Source organism: Leopardus geoffroyi, chromosome D2 (genome assembly GCF_018350155.1).
Source record: "Leopardus geoffroyi isolate Oge1 chromosome D2, O.geoffroyi_Oge1_pat1.0, whole genome shotgun sequence".
Classification (NCBI taxonomy): Eukaryota; Metazoa; Chordata; class Mammalia; order Carnivora; family Felidae; genus Leopardus; species Leopardus geoffroyi.
This window is the reverse complement of record NC_059334.1, coordinates 82,554,183-82,576,374: the sequence shown is the minus strand read 5'-3', so window position 1 is coordinate 82,576,374 and position 22,192 is coordinate 82,554,183. Positions and strand designations below refer to the sequence as shown.

At 46.8% G+C, this 22,192-nt stretch overlaps 1 protein-coding gene across 4 annotated transcripts in view; it reads left to right on the top strand.

The window, feature by feature from the left end:
- Positions 1–22,192, top strand: part of CD2H10orf90 (chromosome D2 C10orf90 homolog) — a 220,863-nt gene that overhangs the window by 48,857 nt on the left and 149,814 nt on the right. The gene's annotated exons all lie outside the window — the stretch shown is intronic.

Here is a 22,192-nt window from a genome sequence, read left to right as displayed (position 1 = left end):
AAATATTGATCAAGCACATGCCGTGTGCCTGAATGTGCCACCCACTGAACATACGTAGATAAACTCCACGCTGTCCCTGACCTGACAGGAGCACAAGGTTTACACAAAAGGCGGCTACTGTTTTTGTCGTCCAGAGATGTGTCACACAGATTGAAAGGGAGCATGTTAAGGTCTCACTAGGACAATGCAAAAAGGACAAAAAGGGAGACGAAGCTAAAAAATACATAGAAAAATATTCCACCCCACTAAAACGTAAATTAATGCACGGCGTGTATAGTAAAACTGAACATTGCCTGTGGTCACATAAAGTAGTAAACCCAGCTGGGAAGGCGTAATTCAACAGAAAGGAAACAACCATATACTTGAAGATGTTCATCGTAGTATTATCTATTCTAAGAAAAACCAGAAGCAGCCTTGAGAGGAGGGAAAAGATCGTGTAGGTTTCGGTAATTTACGATAGAAGTTATGAATGAGTTGCAGTAGTGTAAAACATGCAAAATATTTTCTATCCCTGCTGAGGGTTGTTCCCCCACGAGTGTCGGAAGGGGCCTCATCCATTATGGACACTCGATAAGTATTAAACGGAATGCCTAGGTCAAATTAAAAAGCAATGACTAAGGGGCACTTGGGTGGCTCAGTCGGTTAAGCATCTGACTTCAACTTAGGTCATGATCTCGTGGTCTGTGAGTTCGAGCCCCATGTTGGGCTCTGTGCTGACAGCTCAGAGCCTGGAGCCTGCTTCTGATTCTGTGTCTCCTTCTCTCTATGCCCCTCCCCTGCTCATGCTCTATGTCTGTCTCTCTTTAAAAAAAAAATTAACAATAACAACAACAACAAAAAGCAATGACTAATTAAGCACATGAAATAAAGACCAGGCAGGGATACATTACATTTATAGTTGTTTGTGACAACATGGATGGACCTTGACAGAGAAAGACAAATACCGTATGATCTTGTTTGTATGTGAATAAAACAACCACCATCACCAAAGTCATAGAAGATGAGATCAGACTTGTGGGTACCAAAGGTGCAGGGGTGGGTAGGGGATGGGCAAACTGGAGGAAGCGGGTCAAAAGGTAAAGACTTCCAGTTGCAAGATAAATAAGGGACAGCTCTGTAATGTGCATGGTGGCTATGGCTGCAAGATGACATAAAGGGATGTTGCGAAGAGGGCAAATCCTAAGAGTTCTCATCACACGAAAAAATTTTTTTTCTTCTTTCATTTCTTTTTATTGTATCTATTTGAGTCGATGGATGTCAGCTGAATCTATCATGGTGATCATTTCATACCGTATGTAAATCAAGTCATTATGGCATAGACTTTAAACTTACACAGTGATGTATGTCAATTACTTCCCTATAAAACTGGAAAGAATTTGTAATTGTTGAGTTCACCGGGGATATAGATTATTCCCCTCCTTTCATTTACTGAAGTTTATAAAATATTTATATGGCTTCTGTAAGTTTAAAACCAAAGAAAATTAAAACAAATGATTAACAGTGAGTCTCGCTAGCTTTTTCCTCCCCCCACAACCAGTCAAAAGACGATCGATTTGCCGAATGTTTCTCCCTTCTGTCCCCTCCATCCTCCAGGGAGGGTCTTTTCTCTTTTCTGACTTATTTAATGGGAAATAGAGGAGTGGACTGAGGTGGAGAGGTGGAAGGTGCTCCAGAAATACAAATCATATTGTTGCCTTATTTTAAAATTCTTTTAGTTTCAGCGGACGGTGTTCATTTGATCAAGATACTGTCCTGGGGATGAATCACATGGGTGACAATTTTATAACGTACATTTTTAATGTGGTTTAATTTTTTTTTATTCATTAAAGCAATAAAGCTGAAGTAGTTAAGACAGTTTGAAATTGGTAAAAGGACAGAATGCAGAGTGCAGACATAATCCCACGGTCGCCTGAGGAGTGACAAAGGGGCTACGGCAGTGATGTGAGGAAATATACAGTTCAGTTCCAGGTGGATCGTACGGTGTTTTACCTAACTGTAACAGACAACACAAGTAGGTTTTAGAAGATAATATTTGAAATCCTGACGTGAACTGAAACCAGGAGTCGGACACTTAACCCACTGAGCCACCCAGGTGCCCCACAACACAATTTTTAAACGGGCCAAAGAGTTGAAAAGATCCTTCACAAAAGAGAATGTCCAGTGGGCGAAAAATATATGAAAAGATTCAAAAGATCATTAATCCATCAGGGGAATGCAAATTAAAAGTGCAATGAGATATCACCCACCAGCATGGCTGACAAAGTAGACACGACCAAGTGTTGGTGAGGGTTTGGAGCAGTGGGCGTGCTCACGTGTTGGTAAGAATATCCATGACAGCATTATTTGTAACAGGCATTAGTGGGAAACGACCCAAATGTCCATCAAGAGTGAAATGGTTAAAGATGTTGCAGAAATGAAAAGGAAGAAGCTACTGCTGCCCTTGGCAAGATGGTTCGCATCATGTTAAGCCAAAAAAAACAAAACAAAACAAAACAAAACAAAACAAAACAAAACGCAAAGCGTTGTCTACCGAATGCTTCCATTTATATGCAATTCAAAACCAAACAAATCTCTGGTTCTGACTGAAGTCAGAATGATTAACTTGGGGGTGGACGAAAGGGCAAGGCATAAAAGGAGGCTCATCCTTTTGAAAAACCAGAACGGTGATTCTACAAGACGCGTTCATTTTGTAAAAATTATCAAGCTATACATTTGTGCTTTGTGCTTTGTGTGTGTGTGTGTGTGTGTGTGTGTGTCATACTCCTATAAAAAGAAACTGAAACTGTTTGACTTACAGGAGGGAAGACTGGGGTGCTTGATTCTTGTCTTTAAGCAAATACAGGGTTGTATTTAAAATCAGGGTGGGGAAGTCTAGCTTATAGCCAGGTAAGTGGGAAATCAAACAAGTATAAGTAAAAGAGCATCTCGCCAGGCAACAAGAAGGACTTGTTGAGAATAAGGCTGACCAAATACGGTAATGGTTTGTGGGCGGATGGGAGTCCTCTGTCCTAGAGTCTTCAAGGGTAAAACAAATGGTGTCACGGCACCAAAGAGATTCCATGTCAAAGTCATGAACAAAGCCAGGTAAAATAACTATTTATTTGATTCTCAGATGCACGTTTTAACATGTCTGACACCCAGATGCATCGTGGAGTCCACAGCACTTTGCAATTAATGGTAGTGTCTGTCTGTCTTAGGTCCAGGAAATAATGGCACATCAATGTAAGATGGTAAGATTGAAAGGCACCTTCAGTTTGATGAAATATGGTAATAAAACCCCTTCGAGCTTTAAGATTCCCTTGTGAGCCTCACAGTGAGGGAGGCTTATTCCCTTAGGAAAGCATTTTCTATTCATCCCGAGGGTTGTTCCCCATGAGGGTCAGAAGGGGCCTCATCCATTATAGGCACTCAATAAATATTAAGCATCGGCTGTGGCCCACAGCCAGCTCTGAATAAAAATTGGCATACGTTAACATTTATTGCTCATGGATTTTGTGACTTAACGATCGCTCTCTCTCTCTCTCTCTCTCTCTCTCTCTCTCCCTCTCTCCTCCTCTGTATAATCCACGTTCATAATGGCAAACCCCACCAAGGTAGAACAGAGGGAGAGCCCATGGTGGATGATGCTTTCCTGTGCATTGGTAGAGGGTGGGATGAGGGAGATCAGCCCGGAAGACAGAGAGGTGCCCAGGACAGAGCAAGGACAAGTCTTCATATCAGAGCTTGTTGTCTAGCAAAGATCTCAGAAGCCATTCACGCAGAGGAGGCGCAGTGTTGGGGAATGTTTCTCCCGCAGAGAATGAATGCAAGGGCTTGTGTATTAATGCGTGTTCATACTCAAAGACTGAATGTTGCACCTGCTAAGAAGACTGCCTTTGAGCTGGAGAAGTGCAAGAACCCAAGCCTGTCATCATGGCAGAAGAATCCAGACCAGTCATTGTGAGTGGAAGGCACAGCGTCTGTGTGCCGGTGTCTGGACCTGTGGTATTGTCTTGCTGGGGTGCTTGTTTTTGCCGATCAGCAAGCAGAACATTGTTTTCTCTGGCACCCTGGGGAACGGAGTGGAGACCTTATGTCACTCCCTGGTTGGAGATCAAATTGGAAGGAACACCCCAAGTTTTCTCATTTGGTGTTGGGTGTAGACGTATAGAGTAATTTGGGAGACGTCAAAGAGGAGGTAGCTGAAAGGACATTAGCCTGGCAGAGGTCTGTACACAGAGAGATTTGTACTATTTAATTACGCGGTGTGTTTTTAACTTTCTCCCTCTTTAGGTTACGAGAAACAAGAGGAAGTTTCTATGGGGAGGAATGAAGTCAGTTCAGTTTTCTGACAGCAAATGTACGTGACAGATTTAGCAGAAACACCATCAGGGATCTACGTCTCCCATTGTCTTTTGAGTTCGCTTAAATAGCTCTGGGTAGGAAAGGGAGGTGGAGAAAGCAAGAGGCTGAGTCACGTCAATGTTGCAGGCCCTACGCTGCCGGGGCACCGAAGGTCACTGTACTAGAAGGGGAGGCATGCAGTTATTTTTCTTTCTGCCTGAGATTCGGTTAGGAGGAGACCAGCAAAGAGCAAAGATCAAAGGTGTTGCTCTTCCAGTGGCACAGATTGCCCCAAGCTTGGCTTTAGTCATGAGTGGCTGTTAATTAAGGAGATGGATTGTCCAGACCAGGAAGACAAGGCTCAAATATCTAAAAGCCCTGTCCTGACCTCCAGAGTGAAGTTAGCGGACAAAGAGCTGCCATGTTGCCTCCCAAGGGGTTCCTAGAAACTGCCGGAGAATTCGTACTGGGTGACCACCTCTGTGCCTTTGCGCCGTCTACAGTGCCTTCCTGCCTCTTGAAACCATCCCAAGGCCCAGCTCACAACTCGCCTCCTACCTGAACAAATGACAGCTGCGCGGAACTCTCTGGTAGATTCTGTGGGTTGAGGGGGATCATATTGGAAGCATTACATGGTGTGTGTCTCCCCCCACCTCCTACCCCTGTGCTCATCCAAGACCTTCAGGTGAGCCCCGAAAACCTTTCCCTGAGGACAGCTAGACACGGGTCACCCACTGCTTGTTGGAAGAGGGCCACTGCACCACTTCACACTGGTTTAAGTGTGAAGCAGATAGATTTGGGTGCATATTTACAGAGCTGGTTTATTCCACTCCCAGATTAGATAAAAGGGTTACAGGCTTTGAAGGAGGGCACGTTCAGACAAGAGCACAAAACCAAGGGACTATCAGCTTCTGGCGGACCACAAGCATCTGCAGTGGGGGGCCTGTGATTCAGTTGTCCAGTGCTCTCTTGTGCCCTGAGACCCTGCTCAGCCCCACACCTGCCATCCCAGAGGACAACCCTCTGTCCAGTGGTCTGGAACACTTGGAAGTCCCCTATCGCTGAATCCAGTAAAGGTGGTAGTGCCCTGATGGGAGGTCCCAGCACGCGTCCAAGTTGGAATTGGATGAAGATTGTCAGGAATTTCATGAAATTAAAACAACGCGGTATACGTCGAACCTGAGCTTGACTCCATGTGGACTTTCCTCTGCCTCTCTACTCTTGAGATGTTTTCCTTCTCTCTTATGATAAATATTACAGTGATCTGGGTAGAGACTCTCTCTCTCCCAGTGGGGAAGAGATCATCTTCCACTAATCTTTGGATCTTCACCATGCCTTATACATCATAGGTACTGGAAAAAGAGGTATTTGCAGAAAACTGAAATATTAAGGAGATTTGGTTAGAGAATAAAATAGAAGGAAATTAAAAGTATGAGTCAAATCAGGTCTTTGTATTTAGTTTGTTTCTTAAAGTTTATCTATTTTGAGAGAGAGAGAGAGCGAGAGAGAGAGAGAGCAGTGCAAGTGGTAGAGGGGCAGTGAGAGAAGGAAGAGAGAGGATCCCAAGCAGGCTCCACACTTTCAGCCACGCCCTTAGGTAGCTCCTCCCATCTGATTGTGAAATGGACCATGTGACTTGCTTTGTCCTAGAGGACATTAACAGCTGTAATGCAAACAGTACTTGCAAAGTCCTTGTGAAGCGGGGCTCATGCCCTCTAGTTTCTGGGAACTTTTGTGCCTTTGTGTGAAGAAGCTCAGTGTGGCCTCCTAGAGGAAAACGCTTGTAGAGAGAGCCCCAGGATCCCATCTGAGAATGCAGACAAGAAAGGGAGGCCAGTCTAGACCATCGAACCTCTGCCAAGCCAGCCAAGAACAGAAGCATATCCTGTCAATACACAAAATCTGAGAAATCATAAATATGCCATCGTTTCAGGACACTGAGTTTTGTAGCACTTTGTGGTGCCATAAATGCCATACAGAATCGAGCCCAATAGTTGGCGTAAAAAAAAACAGTATTCCTGCTGTTCTGTTTCACAGATGATTTCAGATACTATCAAAGCATGTAAATATATTAAATAGGAGCTAATGCTGTGTCTCTTTCTGGTTCTATGTCACGCCTTCTAGAGGAATGATGGCCTGCATGTCACTGAGCAATGCTCCTTCCTACTGACCGATAGTCATCAAGTGTGAACCTTCATTGATGTTAGAAGGCTGAGCGGAGGGTAGGAAACTGTGGAGGGGCACCAGGCTGGGACCCACCTGAAGAATGGGACAACTGGTGTTCTATCCAAATCCCTAGTGCCCCATGTCCACCCCCACACGATAACCTCAATCCCAACATGGGAAGGAGTTGATACTCTAGCCTCAGGATTGAGCAGAAGGTGTTACAAGGCTCTACAGACTTCAGGTCCCTTTCTCTGGCCCTGAGTCCAGTCATCGAACACAAGCTATGCCTGTCCTTGCCCTTGTAATATTCTTGGAGGTGCTCGCCACATTTTGTGAATGTTTTTATTCCCTTTATGGTGACCAGATGCCTCACTTCCCATCCCACCCCAGTGACTTTAAGTAGGTCATTCGATTTCTGTGGCCTTCTGTGTAAAGTGGGGATGGTAAGACCCTGCCTCCTCAACAGTGGACAGGTGGAGCCATGGGCATCCAGTGAAATGACCTCTACAGTCTTACAGCTTTCTCTCTGTCCCTAAAAGACTTTAGACTGCACCCACTCTTGAGCCCGCTTCCCAACTACACTGAGTCTGCTTGCAGCTTGCAGCTGCTGTGGGGACCCACAGCACAAAGAGCATAGATGTGTGATGGGACCACAGGACCTGCCCGTGTACAATATAAAACTTAGGCTTTTAAGGAAGGACGATGGCGCCGGCTTCAGTGGAGTCCATGATCTCCTGACTGCCTTCAAGAGAGCGCAGTGCTAGGCTTTCTGTTCACTTTTACTGAACAAGTGAACATGGATGTCAGGCTGTGACAATCAGCAGCCTCTCATGGGGTACCACGTATTCTGTTCAGATGTAAAACATTGAAAACCTTGGCTCATGTGTAAACTGGAGGCTCATATCCAGAGAGAAAAAGTTCCCCGGACACCCTTCAGTCTTTACTTGAAGGTCACATCGTTGTGAATCTGATTTATCCTGATTGGGAAGTTACTGGTTGCTTCCTGAAAACAAGACCTGGTAAGAGCTAGTCTGTCTTCAGTGATTTAAAGGGGAGGAAAGCTCTGTGAAGAACTTGACTTTTAAATTGCTTTGTGGAGTTTTTCAGAATTGAATTAGTAATTGCAAGCTTTTGTATAAGTGGATTGAAATGTTCACCTATAGCTTTGGTCCTTGGACATCATTGAACTTGTGGCAAAGTGCAGGATTATGACTGTAGAGATACTGCTATATCCAAAGAGTAAGGAGTATTTGCCTGCCTTCCAAGGTATGATGAATATACTCTTTGAATACTACTAATAGTAAAGATGGGTGAAATCCAGCATTTGGTATGCCCCACCACATACCAGCCCCCAGAATTCAAGGCCGACTCTGCTTTAGTATGTAACACGCCATTGCTGCTTCGAGGGCAAGTTTTTCTCCTATGAACCACTTGGTTAACATTTTCAACACGCTGGAAGCTGAAAAGTGTTAATTGACTGCAAATTATTAATAGCACATACGCAGCAAATTCTTTGTTTTAGAAATGCATGGATGTCGGCAATCCTTTACAGAAGAGTTTTCAGAAAGAGATCATTTCAGCTGTTAAATATTTCTCATCTGAGTCATTGAGGTTTGGATAGTTGGACCCTAAGGAAAGAAGAGAATAGCTTGAAGTTGTTGAGCTGATTGGGAAACATGGTAGTCCACCTATAAGGTCTCAAGGTCAAAATTTCTGCATTTCTACATCAAAGTACACGTCCATATCCCTGTTCTAAGAATTCTGAACTTCTTTGGTTGACTGGCGAAATGGGAGTATGTGTCACGAGGTGTTTCAGTGAAGGGGGTCTGGAGACAAAGCCACTGCGGTTAACACTTCTCACAGAGTAGTGATGTGCAGTGTCTTTTGTCTTTCCTCTTTAGTGCTATCCAATAGAACTTTCTACAGTGATGGAAATGTGCTATATCTGCGCTGTCCAGTACAGCTCTTGAGCACTTGAAATGTGATCAGTGTGACTTAGCACTGAATGTTTCATTGCATTTCATTTTAATTAATTTAAATGTGAATAGCCACATATGGTTAGTGGTTACCATATTGGACAGGACAGCTTTAGAGCATGGAGAATTCATGCCATTGTGGAGTTTGTCTGGACTCTCAATGTGCTACCTGGGGCCACATCTGCTTACTGCTCTTGGAGCCTGGATAGGACTCCAGAAATCGTGCTGGGGAAGCAATTCTAGAACAGCACCTTAAACAGGATCATTTCAGTGAGGGGGCCTAGAGAGCTGATTGAAGCCACATTTCACAAAAATCCCCTCTCCTGGAAGTGTTTAAGAATAAATATAGAGCTATCGTAAAAAAAAAAAAAAAAAGAGGGGCGCCTGGGTGGCTCAGTCGGTTAAGCTGCCGACTTTGGCTCAGGTCATGATCTCGCGGTCCGTGAGTTTGAGCCCCAGCGTCGGGCTCTGTGCTGACAGCTCAGAGCCTGGAGCCTGTTTCAGATTCTGTGTCTCCGTCTCTTTGACCCTCCCCCGTTCATGCTCTGTCTCTCTCTCTGTCTCAAAAATAAATAAACGTTAAAAATTTTTTTAAATAAAAAATAAAAAAAAGATAATATATGTGGAGTGTGGAGAAATTAGAAGCCTCATACACTGTTGGTGGGAATGAAAAATAGTACAGCTGCTTTAGAAAACAGTCCCTCACCTTCTCAGAAGGTTAGACATAGAGTTACCATATGATCTAGCAATCCTACCCAAGAGAGAAGGAAACCCATGTAAACCACATAAACCTTGTACACTGTTCATTAGCAGCATTATTTGTAATAGCCAAAAAGTTCGAACAACCCAAATGTCCATCAACTGATGAATGGGTCACTCAAATGTGGTGTATGCATACAGTGGAATATTATCTGGCAATAAAAAAGAACGGAGTACCAATACATACTATAGCATGGATGCTTCTTGAAAATATTATGCTAACTGAAAGAAGCCATTACTAAGGACCACATGTTGTATGATTCCATTTATATGAAATGTCCAGATATAGGCAGTGGTTGCCTAGAGCCTGGGTGGGGGGGGGGGGGGTGGTAAGAGGTAAGTAGGGAGAAATTGTTAATGGGTGTGGAGTTTGTCCTGGGAATGATAAAGAAGTTCTAAAACTATGGGTATACGCCTCTGTGACTATACTAAAAACAATTGATGTGTAGGCTTAAATGGGTGGATTGTATTGTGTGTGAATGCATGTGGATTATATCCTAATCAAGTTATTACACTTAAAAATATCGTAAATGAAGGGGCGCCTGGGTGGCTCAGTGGGTTAAGTGTCTGACCCTTGATTTCAGCTCATGGTTCTCATGAGCTCATGGTTCATGGGATCGAGCCCCACATCGGGCTCTGCGCTGACAGCACGGGAGCCTCCTCCTTGGGATTCTCTCTCTGTCGCTGCCCCTCCCCCAATCACACACACACTCTCAAATAAGTAAACTTAAAACACAGTTTAAAAATATTATAAGTGAAATTAAAGGGCAAATGGAATCAAGCAAAGAAAAACAGAAAAGGTATGGAGACTCCCCCCACTCCCCCAGATGCAAGAGTGTGTGCAGAATCCTCGGAGAGATTTCCAGATGACGCTTCATTTGAGCTCTCTAACTGCTTTCTGTCTGCTAACTTGTTATGTGTCGGTTTTCATTTATTAACTGTGGGTGGGTAGAGGTTTGATTATAGCTATGGATTAAAATAATGTCTAGGAGAGGCAATTAATTCCTAATCTAAAGTGTTTTTGAGGCCCTTGATTTAATATGTGGACAAAATGAAAATGAAAATTCATTTGTCATTCACTCATCCAGCAAATATTTAGTAAGTGCATCCTCTGTGCCTGAAACTCTTCTCAACCCTGGAGAACAGCCATGAACAGGACAGAGGAGATCCCTGCCCTCGCTGAGGGCCATCCAAACTCAAGGTGCCGGGCTGGAACCATGCACTGCACATGGGAGTCCATTGGTCAGAGCCCTGGAAGGAGACGGACAGCACACTCCATTTGGGTAATTTTAGGAGAGTTTTAAAAAGGGCCGTTTATAACATGTGAACAGGGGAGGGTGCAGAACCCTAGGACCTGTGTTAGCAGCTTCTTCCTGCCGGAAGTGGTGAGGCAAGGCCAGGTTCTAGATGGTGGAGAGATGGGACCACCTACAGGAACTGAACCCAGCTAGCCCAGAAAGGGCCCCCAGGGAGGAGCCATGGGGGTCAATACCCCAGATTCTCTCCTTTCTACATCCCACCTGTGGTCCCATATGGATGAACCCACCTAGAAGCCAGAGGGAAGGGAATCGCGTCAGCACAGTCCACATGAGTCAGCCTGCCAGGGCACAGCACAGGCAGAGAAGGATGGAGTGGATCTGGAGAGGTGGATGGGTGACGTCCAGCATCGGGGACCCAAGGCTGAGAAGGCCGCGCTTCTCACCCGCACACCTGAGATCTTTAAGGCTCATGGAGAGGAAGAGTTAACATATTTCTTGGCTTCTAGGAAGACCCCAAGTCAAGGTCCAAGGTGAGCAGTCCTTGAAAGGTTTTCCCAGGCAAAGAGGGCAATCCTGGGGCACGCATCACACTGTGAGCTTGTTAAATGGGTAATCAGCTCACATCATACCTCAGCGTCTCCGAAGCCTTACGTCTTGCTCAGAATGTACCCAAAGTCTTGCCAGTGCCTACGGTGCCCTCCGTGGTCTGCCTCATACCCTCCCACTCGGGTCTGGTCCCCTGCTCTTGGCTCCCTTGCCAGTGCTCCAGCCACATGGGCCATCAGGAGCCATCTGGTTTGATCTCTTGCCTTCTGTGTCTTCAATCACACCTACTTCTCAGCCACACGCTCCCTGACCCCCTGCCCTGCACCACTGCTCTGTGTGACATTCCCTATCCTTCCTCCCTCCCTTATCACACATACTCAACATTTTCACCTATTTATTTGGTTCACTGTCTGCTTCTCTTGGCGGAATGTGAGAACTATAAGGCTGGGGATGTTTGTCTCTTTTGTTTGCTATTGTTTTCCCAGTGCCCAGAACAGTTCTGGAACTTGGTAGATGCTTGATGAATAGTTACTGAGGAAACAGTAACAGCTAACATCCGCTGAGGGCTTACTATGGGCCAGGTGCTGCACTAAATGATTTACATGCATTGTGTTATTATTACCCTCATTTTACAAATGAGGAAACTGAGGCACAGAGGATTAAGTGTCTTGCCCAAAGTGACTCAGTCTGTGTAGTGGCAGAGACAGAACCTTTTAAGCTAGTAGTTCTGGAAGTTTTGGGTTAGGACTGTTAATACTGCCCTCTTCAAAATTATCGAGGACCCCTTTTGTTTGTGAAGGCTATATCCATCTATATTTATTGAATTAGAAATGAAAACTAAGAAAAATATAAAACATTAATTCACTGATTCGTTTAACAGAACAGTAATACATCTATTACATGTTGACATAATAACATTTTTTATTAAAAATAACTGTCTTTGAGGGGCGCCTGGGTGGCTCAGTCGGTTGAACGTCTGACTCCGGCTCAGGTCATGATCTCACAGCTCGTGAATTTGAGCCCTGCGTCAGGCTGTGTGCTGACAGCTCAGAGCCTGGAGCTTGCTTTGGATTCTGTGTCTCCCTCTCTCTGTGCCCCTAACCCACTCGCATCCTGTCTCTGTCTCTCTCAAAAAATAAACATTAAAAAAAAAATTTTTAAGAAATAACCGTCTTTGAAACGCCCCACTTTGTTACTTAGAACACGTGTTGGTCTTATACTTGAATGGCTGTTTTATCCACATATGATTTTGTATAACATCATCCATGGGTGATTTGGAAAATACTGATTGCGAGTATACAGATCTTTTAAATGTTGGCACATTTTGTTTTACAATAGAAAAAATGAATTCATCGATAACACCACTGATTTCATCAGAAAACTTTAATTATTGAGAAGCTGTCGAGGTCAAGAAGGCATATACAAGTTTTCAACATTCTAATTTCACTTGCGAGTTCAAATTTTGTCATTGGCAACTAAGATTATCAGTGGTTTTCTTTAAAGTAACAGGTTAACTTTGTTCATTAAAAAAAAAAAAAAGATGGGGCACCTAGGTGGCTCAGTTGGTTAAGTGTCCGACTCTTGGTTTCAGCTCAGGTTACGATCTCACTGTTCGTGAGTTCAAGGTCCACATCAGGCTCTGTGCTGATGGCTCAGAGCCTGCTTGGGATTCTCTATCCTCTCTGCCCGTTAACTGCTTGTGCTCTCTGACTCTCTCTCAAGTAAATAAACTTATAAATACTTGTGTCTGAAAAGCCATAGTTTGTCAGTCAGTAGTGTGTTCAAATTAAAATGGCATCTCCCGAAAATGATGGCTAGTTCCATTTGCAATATGACAGTTAACAATTGCCCACGTGCGTTCCCACGGACGACCAATGCGCTGTAGCTCAAGTGAGCTCATTTTGTCACACAGGATACTAAGAAGTGAGTCCCCAAGGGTGGCTACATAACAAAATCAGTAATTTTCTGGTTTCATCAAAAACATGCCAAAGGACATTGGCATTTTGCGTTTGGCTTCGTGCTAGGAGTCCGTGTTGAGAGGTGCTGAAGGATACAGTGATTGCCGCCATTACTTCTGACCATCGGTGCAAATGTCTACTCAGTGGGGAAGGCAAATAGCATCTACATCTGGGTAATATTATAGAAACAATTTAAATAATTTAAACTCATGGAACTCTAAAGGGATCATGAGGAGCCGCATAGTTTTGAGAACCACAGTTTTAAGAGAGACCTCCTTTCAAGCAGTTCCTCTTGGAGCACTTAGGTCATTGCCTTGACTATTCTGATGGCTCTCTCCCCGGATTATGTTCTTCATCATGTCACTGAAGATGAGATTTGGAAAATGAAATCCAGGAGCTGTGTGGCTTCTCCGGTTCTTGTGGGTTCATTGCAGAAACGCGGGGATGTTCTCCAGGATGTGTACAAAGAGTCCAAGATACACTCCCCGACCAGAACAGTGACGTCACTGAAATTTTTGAACCCGATTCAGCTAGGAATTATGCAAACCGTCGTTCTGCTTCTCTCTCTCCCCTCACTCCCAGATTCTAAAAGGATATCATGTTGCTAATCTGCATCCTAACAGCAAATCCTTAGAGCCTCTCAGTGTTCTCGGGGGTAAACTTTACAGCAGGTGGAATGCCTAGACGTTTTTCTTTTCCTGGTAGTGGCAGGTCTCCGGATGTTACTGGCCAAGAAAGTTGATACTGGATAGCCCGCTCCAGAAGAACCTTCGGAAATGACCTGGGTGGCCTGTGGTATCGTGTTGCTCAAAGAGACAGATGAGATAGTCCCAGGTCGCAACCAACACGAGGCAGCCCGCAGCCACTAATACGAACCAGCCTGCCCGATGGTGTTATGGTAATGGGCTACACTTGTTTTCTCCCCTACGTGCCTGAAAATCCAAAACCATTTCTCATACTGATTATAACCTGCAAGAGTGGCATTATTCATTTCTTCATTTCATTTCATGTCTCAAAGGACATTCCTTTAATCATGACATCGATACGATCCCTGGTGAGTGTTCTCCTGTCTCGGAAGCTGCTTTATGCACCTGCAGGCAGAACTCTTAGGAATCCGTGGGTCCCCCTGGGCCCAGTGTTCACATACTCTAACCCGAAACTGCGTTGCCTCTGAATTGCTCCTCTGTAGTTGGGGCTATTTCTTCCACTTAATTTCAAGGCTACTAATTTGGGTCTCAGAAGGGGCCACTGTACTTCAATTTATAGATGGGCTTTTTAAATTCAAAGATCGCATTTAAAGTCTTTTTAAAATACATACTGCGATTGAACTTTATTATTTTAAGTTTCCCTTTGTATCGTCTTGCAGCTCTGTTTCTTAAGGAGCCACATTTTTGGGGTCTCTGGCGGTTCCTCTTTTCTTGGGTTGTTGGGTCCTCCCGTTCCAGGTCCTAATCGTCTTTAGGCTCAGAGCCCCAGAGGTGGCAGGATGCTCAGTGGGTTCCAGCTCTAAGGGCAGGTGTTGTTAAGGCACCGGCAGGACACGAGGACACCTGGGAGCCTACTTCTCCTTGGCTACAGAAGCTAGGGTAGGGCTGGGATCTGGGGGGACGCAGCCCATCTTTTCCCTTCTGGATGTCTTCCCAGGGCCACTTACACAGGCCACTCCCATCAGGGACCCAGGGATCGCCAAGGAGCAGGAACGTCATGACTACAGAAACCCTGGGACCTTTCCAGGGTCTCCCACAATCAACCTCCCCTTGTACCCTGCCGGGCTGGCCCTGCCCCTCCCCCCAGGCCCCGCAACGGGGCCTTTGAGCGGAGGGCGCCGCGCTTGTCCTGGAGTTGGAGGGGAGAGGGCTGGAGTCCGAGAAATGCCCTCCCTCCTCTGCATCGCCTCTGGTTTGGCCCCTCAGGGTGCGTGTTTCTTTGGGGGTGTTTACACTCATCCATATTCATGACTTGTTGGCCCAAATTCTGTCCCTACTTAGAATAAATATGAAGCCGTTTTTCAGGATGAAGGGTTTCTTTCCCCCCATGTCTTGGTTATAAGGTTAAAACTGGCCATTAAGTGATCAGCGTGACTGAAGTCAGGGAACAACATTCATTTGAAAGTCGAGTTCCCTTGAATGTGTGCAATCCATTTTATTATCAAGTGTCCTTTACAGCCGGTTTTTCCTTTTTTTCCTGAGGTTTCCTGGTGTGGCACCAGATCAAAAGGCTATGCTGGGGTGAAATGTCTACGTTTTATGCAGAGTCTATGTGAGCAAATCCCGAGATCCATTAATGGAAAAGTATGCCTACCTCTTGTGCCCTATTATGAAAATGTGCCTTATCTTACCTGATTAAACTGTCAGCTCTTATTAAAATGGATTCATGTATCCAGAGAAACTCAAGCTTGGTGGTGCTTGCAGAGAAGTGTAGATAAATTGTTACCTCAGCAAAATCTGGGTCTGTTATCAGAACTCCAGCCTTCCTGACCCTTAGGAAGTGGAGCTGGGTGGCAAAAACCAGTTGTCTCACTCTGTGGCTTCTGAGGAAAATCCTAAAACGCCCTAAACGAACCTGGCTAGTAGTCTGGGGAAAGGGGAAGATACCACATGTTCATCTGCATTTCTGTGTTTTATATATAAGAGTATCGTTCTTGAATAGGAGAGATGAGGTTCTCCCTGAAGACTAGAGACTTTTTCTTCAAGCGATTTTCTCTTTTAAAAACGTGCATATATCCAGGGTTTCCCGCCCCCCCCCCCCCAACTAAAGATCAAGTCTGAGAAAGAAAATAAAGGATCAAGACAGCCGAACACCCAGGCAAGAAACATTGGATACGTTACTTGAAGGCTTTTTTTTTTTTTTTATTCTCCCATTGTGAACATGTGGCACAGGCGAGGGCTCCGGGTGACACAGAAGGTACATGGTTCCCTCGTGGCTCAATTTTACTTAGATGTCAAGGGATAGGCAGAAGGTCAGGACCAGGCTGCCACCCGGAGAGCTGAGACAGGCCAGATGTCTCCTCCGAATCTGCATTTCTGGAAGGAGCCTGGGCTGGCTTCAAGGGCAGGGGTGGAGATAAAAACATCATGAAGGAATTGAGTGCCGTGGAGAGCCATGTTCAGGGAAAATGAACGCAAGCATTTCTTCTCAAGCTTATCCGATCTAATTTTATCTCAGTCTTTGTCCTCACCTGCCCTTGACAAACCTGTGTCTCCCCACCCCCCTGCCTGACTTTGAATCCAAAGGAGAGGACAGCCATGAAGCAGCCTCTGATGTCAGGCTTTCATGGGTGGCCTTCTTGTCCTTCTGGCATCTTCCTCTGCCTCCAGTTCTTTCTGGCGTTCAGCAGAAGCTTCCCCCAAATCCTAATAATGTATGGATCCAACCACACTTCTGTGACTGCCTTTTAGGTCTGGAAGCAGTATAAGATTTTTTTCTTTTTTTCTTTTCTTTTCTTTTTTTTTTTTTTTTAATTTTTTTTTTCAACGTTTATTTATTTTTGGGACAGAGAGAGACAGAGCATGAACGGGGGAGGGGCAGAGAGAGAGGGAGACACAGAATCGGAAACAGGCTCCAGGCTCTGAGCCATCAGCCCAGAGCCCGACGTGGGGCTCGAACTCACAGACCGCAAGATCGTGACCTGGCTGAAGTCGGACGCTTAACCGACTGGGCCACCCAGGCGCCCCTTTTCTTTTCTTTTCTTTTCTTTTCTTTTCTTTTCTTTTCTTTTCTTTTCTTTTCTTTTCTTTTCTTTTCTTTCTTTTTCTTCTTTCTTTCTTCCTAGTATAAGATTTTTTTCAAAGGTAAATACAGATGGATACCATCTAGGAATAATTGCTGAGGGCTGTTTTCAGCACTTACTTAACCTTCACTGCTAGCCTAGGAAGCAGTTACAACTGTTAGGCCCTTTTACACATAAGGGAAAGTGAGGCAGAGAGGGCCTCAGCAGCTCATCTAAGGTCAGCGGGGGGTGGGGGGGGGGCGGGCAGCCAGGAGGCAAACTCTGGCATATTGTCTTAGGCAAGACGTAGGACACAGCTGATGCCCTGACTTCCGCCTCCAGGCTGGAGCTCTCCTCTGTTTCTCCGACCGGACGTGATTGATATAAAACACCACCCCTCTCCCATCTTCTGCTTCCTCTCTTTGGTGCCCCCGCTGTGGCCCTCTCCCTGAGTTGTTGCTCTGTGAGTGCTGCAGCATTCGTATCACCGAGCGATTGTTATTCTGAATCTTGAAAACTGCCCATTGAGAGTGCATTGATTTAGACAGTACCGTGTGTCCTCAAATCCAAGGTCCATTGATGGTAAGATGCACTGTTATTGTATGCGCAGCTGAGAAAGACCAGAAAAGAAAACCAAAAGCATGTCAACTCTGACACACCATCCCTCGGACTTGCGAGAGGTTCCGTTGCTTCCAGCAATTTGGGCTAATTTGCTTACACCTAACGCCCCAAGCCCTTGTGTGGACGGTGCCTGACAAACCGGGGAAGCAGGGATTGGCTAGGCCCCTAAGGGGCTGTGTGCTCCTGGGACCCCGCTGTGTGCCCTCGGGAGGCATGTAGGAGCAGGGGTCTGCAGCCAGACCCCCACCCCCGTTGAGATCCAGGTGAGCCATCTCGCAGCCCACTGAGCCCAGGGGTCTTGCCCTTGCCCGGCGCCCCCTTGTGGGTAGGAGGTGAGATATTCTGAGAAAAGCACAGCGCTGGGAGCAGAGGAACTGCTCCCTAAACGTTAGTTTTCATTACTGTTTTATGCTAGTGCTCACAGCTGCTTGCTCACCACGGTGGACGCTCAGGGGTTAAGGGAAGGGTTTCCCAGCAGGTGCATTCAGCACTCTCGCTGCAGCTCAACACCCAGGAAAGGGCGACTAGTAACACAGTTTCTACCTCTGCCAGAGATGTGATTCATCAAAAGGGCTCGTCCTGGAAGGTGAGCAGACAGTCCAGGGGGCGTTTTTCCTGGAGCTCGGTCTGTGGGCCTCATTGAGAAGAACACATCTGCTCTCCAGTTTGGAGGAAGCTGACCGTGGAGAGGACATTTGCTAGCAACATGAAAAATGGCTGTTTAGCGATGCATTTTGGCATTTTGCTTCTGCGAGGTGCGTGCTCCGTGTCTGTTTGTCCTGTAGGATACTTTGCGGCCTGTGGAGTTGAAAGTGGTTACACACGAGGGAGAGCTGGGGTGTGGGAAAGTGGAGTGTGTTTTCCAAAGCTCGCTGAGGCTGCTTCCCTGCCTGGTGGGTGAGATGCTCCCCCCCTTGGCATCGTCACATGTCCTCGTGGTTCCTGAGGAGGGCAGCTTGCTGCTTATTCTGGGTCCCCCCCTCCTCAAATGTGTGGTAGGGGCCTTAGGGCATGGAACTTTATTCAACCTCTGAATTCTAGGATGTAACTAGAAAAGTCCTCTTATTTTATTAAAATTTTAAAAATTAGTTGTTTAAAATTTTTCTTAAGTTTATTTGTTTTCGAGAGAGACAGAGACAGCATGATCAGGGGAGGGACAGAGAGAGCGAGAGGGAGGGAGAGAGAGAGAGAATGAGAGAGAGAGAGAGAGAGAGAGAGAGAAACCCAAGCAGGCTCCATGCTGTCAGCACAGAGCCCGATGCGGGGCTTGAACTCATCAACCCGTGAGATCATGCCCTGAGCAGAGATCAGGAGTCCGACGTTTAACCAACTGAGTCACCCAGGCGGCCATAAAAAATTAGTCATTTGAATCAAACGAGATAGTTAGTGCATAAATACACCAAAATGGCAAGAAACTGGTTGCTCGAGGTCAGATGTTATATATGATGCGTCGGGAGAGAAATACTAACACAGCTCCTAACGTCAGTGTCCCTTAATAAATGTAAGACATTGCATTTAAGCACAGACATGCACATACACTCTCTCTCTTAGTGTCTCGCTGGGCCTGCATCTTACAGATTTTCTGATTTGAACAGAAAGGAGGACGTAGGTATCTTTTCTGTTTGTTTTTGTTCTCTTGGTTTGAAATTCTGTGAGTGAGATGCATTTTTCCCTAGCTGGGGGGAGGGGGTGTTTCTCGCCTCTCCTGGTGCCTCCTGAGTCTGGGTGCTGGTTGGCTTTGCTTCGGTTGCTGTGAGTTCACCCATGAGCTTCTCACTGCACCTGTCTTTTGTTCCCTGAGTATGTCTTCCCCACACACAGCACAGGTTTCTGCACGCGCCAGGGCTCGGTGGGTGTATTCGTCTGGCCACAAGAGGAGAGGACAATAGTGCCCTTGGGATTTTGCACAGCATCTTCCTGGGGGAGCAAAGACCCACACGGCTCCGAACGCCTGTACTCGGCACGCCAGCTATATACCTGCTGGCCCCCTCGGCCGCGAGGAAAGTCGCCCACCTGCACACCCTGCCCCCCAACACACACCCTGCCTCCCATTAGCTGAGCCCTCCCTGTGCTTTAATCCAAATAACTTGACTGCGGTGGCCATTTCTTAGGGGAGGTGATAGGCAGTTACGTCTTGGAACTTTAAAAATATCTCATCTACGAAATGGTGAAAAGAGAGCGGTATTCTCTTCCTCCTCCTGTATTTCACATCCGTCCCCCGGCTTTGTTCTGAGAATGAAAACAAGTGCATAATGCTTTCCTGGATGGAAAAACCTAGCCAGTGCTACCCTCCCAGACCGCATTCTCTGGCTCGTCCTTTTAAAGGAGTATGAGTGTTTGTTGTATAATGAAGGGGAAAAAAAAAGCACTTTAATTAATATTAACAATTGCAAGGGGATTAATGCCAAATCCCCTATTACCAGCTTTTCGAATCCAACTCTAATTGTGCACGCAGCTCTCAGGGAAGCACTCGAAACCCTACAAAGCAGAGGGGACAACCAGGGTGGTGCTTCTCCCCGGTGGCTCAGAGGAGTGTGCATGGGTGCCGGCCAGCCTCTGTCTCCCGGTCTTTCCAGGAGGCTGCCTTTCCGTCTACTGAGCGGCTCCAGGAGCTGCTCTGAGCCATGGCTTCCCAGCAGTGGAGCTCCAGTGGGCCCCAGCGTCCTATGTCTTTGTGCACACAGTTCTGCTTCTCACGCAGGGGTCTTTTACCAGAAAGAGCAGAGGCCGGGGACCTGTGAAACAGGCTTAAGCAGAGGCCCACTGACCCCAACGGAGATGTCTTGGTGTGTCTAAGCTAATGGCCAACAAAGTAAGGACTTGGAGTTTGCCAGTAGATACACGTGAAGGTTGGTTTCCAAGATAGAGCACAACTGAATTTATAGACAGCCACGACGAGCAAATCCTTCATCGTTTAATGAGAAGGAAGAGAGAGAGCGAGAGAGAGGGAGGGAAAGTGGGGGGGGAGTAGGAGGAGGAGTAGGGGGAGGCAAGGAAGGAGGGAGGGATAGAGGGAAGGAAAAAGGAGAAACAGTAGGCCCTAGTTTCATCCCCCCCCCCCCACCCCCGGTGCCAGAGCTGGGAATGCTCCCTGGTAAACTCATTAATTTCGCTCAGTTTTGACAGCCTGCTTCAATCCGTTCAGAAATGCCACCACGGAATAAGCCCATCCATGAGCTGATAACGGCTTCCGTCCTAAAGACCAGCTCACATGCCAGCTGCAAATGAACACGGTGTGCTGAAACAGTGGCTTAATTCCAGGTCTGGCAGGGGAGGACACAGAAAACGTGGAAGAACCCAGAGGGTGCAGACCAGGGGCATGAAGTCGTGCAGGCGTGATGGATGTTTAAATCGTAACCTGTTGGGGGCGCCTGGGTGGCGTAGTCGGTTAAGCGTCCGACTTCAGCCAGGCCACGATCTCGCAGTCCGTGAGTTCGAGCCCCGCGTCGGGCTCTGGGCTGATGGCTCAGAGCCTGGAGCCTGTTTCCGATTCTGTGTCTCCCTCTCTCTCTGCCCCTCCCCCGTTCATGCTCTGTCTCTCTCTGTCCCAAAAATAAATAAACGTTGAAAAAAAAAAATATTTAAATCGTAACCTGTTGGATGGCAGACGTGGAGGACCGGGTCGGTTTTGGTCTGAATACCTGCTTCCAGTGGACTCGGCTTTGGAGATATTGGTTCCCATACGGTCAGATTATGGGATGCTCGGGAAAGAAGCATTTGGTGATATTTGGGATATTTGGTGTCTGTTTCTCTTCCAAGAAGAGCACCCTGGACGTAATTGCTCACCCGAGTTTCTAGCTTAGCGCACAGAAGGGTCAAAGGCCGGTTCTGCCTGATCTGTCACCTCTGTGCTGGAGAAGGGGCAGGGGCGAGTGGCGCCCGGCGTCCTGTGTGCGGGACGGGCCCTGCCTCTGGTCGGTAACGATGCTCCAAGACCGCAGGCAAGTGCTTGGAGGTGCTGGGCCAGTTTACAAAAGAGCAAGCCGCGTTGGCCTACCCTTCCTCTTTCTCCGATACGCTTCCACGAGAGCAGCAGCTCACAGGAATGGCCCGAGAGGGAAATATCCCGATGCTCCTGAGGCCTCTGACTGGGTCTTTGGCGATATTGAGGGACAAGCAAGGAAATGGGGTCTGGGTGGATTCACGGAGGAGCGAAGAGCCTTGTTCCAGCCCCACTTGGAGGAGGCCGGGGGGGGGGGGGGCGGTCTCTCGTGCTGTGACCTGCCTTGTCTTGTTTCAGCGTCGTGGCAGTGACTCCAATGACACGGTCCCTGATCAGATTTGCGAGGCATTGCTTATGTGCTGAGTGACGTGCCGGATGGCCACTAGAGCCCAGCCCTGGTCATCGGGTGTCTGCTTAGCGGGTCTCTGCTCCTCTACTCCTGTCCCCTTCCCCTTTTTCTCCCTTTCAGCCAACTGTCTTTTAAAAATGCCAGTCTGCTGGTTCGCCATAGCCCTTTTCCCGCCCGTAGAACAAATCCGGGTAATTAGCACTGCTTCCCAAGGCTGTGCGGCCTCTGGTACCAGCCTCCTCCCGGACTCCAGGCTGTCCTCTGCCTCTCGGCCCCAGCCATGCGGTTCCACAACCCGCCGTGTTCTCCCACCTCCCGCTCCTGAGCACCCCCACGCTGCCAGCTCAAACGCCCGTCTGTTCCTTTTTTGTTGCTGAGTCACATTCCATGTGTGGATGGGCCACTGTGGTGATTAACGCAATCGTAAACATTTTGACGCAAGTCGTTGGGTGGACCCCAAATGTCTTCATTTGGGGAGGGGGATAAATCCCTGGGATTGAAGCTTCCGGGTTGTGTAGGGAACCTTTGTCGTTTATCCTTGCGTTCCCGAGTGAACTGTACCATTTTACATTCCCCACAGCAA